Here is a 2,032-nt window from a genome sequence, read left to right on the forward strand (position 1 = left end):
TTTCTAATTTGAAATTGTAGTCCTCAATGAACTTATTCTGTAATATATACAATAAAGCATTTCTTACTGATTATTTAAATATTTTATTACAAGTCAGCATTTACTTGGGGATTCCAAGGAGTAGGACTAGCTACAAAGTAGGATAGTGATGGCAACTAATAGAAGAAAGGTGCTGATGGTGAAGGTGGGTTATTGTTGTTGTGTAGTTCCTGCTCACTACACATTGTCCTCAAATCTGCCATTTTTAAAAATGTTATTTTCATCTACTTGAGAGGTGGGGCCAGGGAAGAGAGAGAAAGATAGAGACAGAGACAGAGACAGAGACAGAGAGAGAGATCATTCTTCTATTTGCAGGTCCAGTTCTCAAATGTCTGCAAAAACCAAAGCTGGTTCAGGCTGAAATCAGGAGCCTGAATTCAGTCTGGGTCTCCCACATAGATGGCAGGAGTCCAGGCACTAGGGCCATCATCTGCTACCTTCCATTATGCATCATAAGGAAGCTGGATCAGAAGTGGAGTAGCAGGACTTGAGTCACTCTGATACGGGATGCAGGTGTTGCAAGAGGTGGCTTAACCTGCTGTACCACAGTGCCCACCCTTTTGGTATATCTTAGCTTGAAAAATATAATGTGAGAGTCAAATCAGCTCCTGGGCTTTGAGTCTGCAGCTGGGGAATCATGAGGCTGCATTGACTCAGTTCCTGACATTGTGGCTGGTGCAGACTAATCCCAAAAATCCCTTCACAGTCACCACATGCTCTTCCTTTTAACACCTCTTGTGAAAGACAGCCATATTAACCAAGTAGGATCATGTTACCTTTCTGGTCTGCTGTCATCTTCAGCGGGAATGATCATGAAGGAAGAAAGGAAAAGGGTTTAGGTTTTGGGATGAACCAAAGCAGATCCCAAAATTTGTGATCACAAGTTCACAATTTGAAGTAAGGAGCCATTCTATAGAGTTTCAAGTGGTGTTCAGAGAAAGGGAAAGCGCTACAGGATAAATAGTAAGAGAGAAGGTAATGTGAGTCAGACTGGTAACAACTCTGATTGGATGCCTTGTGGCTTGCAGCATGTTCCTAACTCTTGTCTGAAGAGCCAAAACTGCTTTGGGAATAGAATGATACCTATCATCTCCCACTGGGAATTTTATAAACACCACAGGCGGCAACAGGTTGTGTATCCCTGATGTGAAATGTATGGTACTATAAATTTTTTTTTTTATTTTTTTGATGTTGGAATACTCACACATACCTAGTGTGATACCTTGGGGATGGTACTCAAATCTAAAGACAAAATTTTCTTTTTTTTTTTTTAAACATTTGTTTATTTGTTTTTTTTTTTTGTTTCCATTAATTTTTTTTAACTTTTATGTAATGAATATAAATTTCCAAAGTACAGCTTATGAATTACAATGACTTCCCCCCTCATAACTTCCCTCCCACCCGCAACCCTCCCCTTTCTTGCTCTCTCTCCCCTTCCATTCACATCAAGAGTCATTTTCAATTCTCTTTATATACAGAAGATCAGTTTAGCATATATTAAGTAAAAATTTCAACAGTTTGCACCTGCATAGAAACACAAAGTGAAAAATACTGTTCGAGTACTAGTTATAGCATTAAATCACAATGTACAGCACATTAAGGACAGAGATCCTACATGAGGAGTAAGTGCACAGTGACTCCTGTTGTTGACTTAACAAATTGATACTCTTGTTTATGGCATCAGTAATCATCCTGGGCCCTTGTCATGAGTTGCCAGGGCTATGGAAGCCTTTTGAGTTCACCGACTCTGATCATATTTAGACAAGGTCATAATCAAAGTGAAAGAAAGTTCTCTCCTCCCTTCAGAGAAAGGTACCTCCTTCTTTGATGACCCATTCTTTCCACTGGGATCTCACTCGTGGAGATCTTTCATTTAGGTGGTTTTTTTTTTTTTTTTTTTTTTTTTTTTTTTGCCGGAGTGTTTTGGCTTTCCATGCCTGAAATACTCTCATGGGCTTTTCAGCCAGATCTGCGTGCCTTAAGGGCTGATTCT

This window comes from Oryctolagus cuniculus, chromosome 10 (genome assembly GCF_051225735.1).
Source record: "Oryctolagus cuniculus isolate XC-2025 breed Fujian yellow rabbit chromosome 10, ASM5122573v1, whole genome shotgun sequence".
NCBI lineage: Eukaryota > Metazoa > Chordata > Mammalia > Lagomorpha > Leporidae > Oryctolagus > Oryctolagus cuniculus.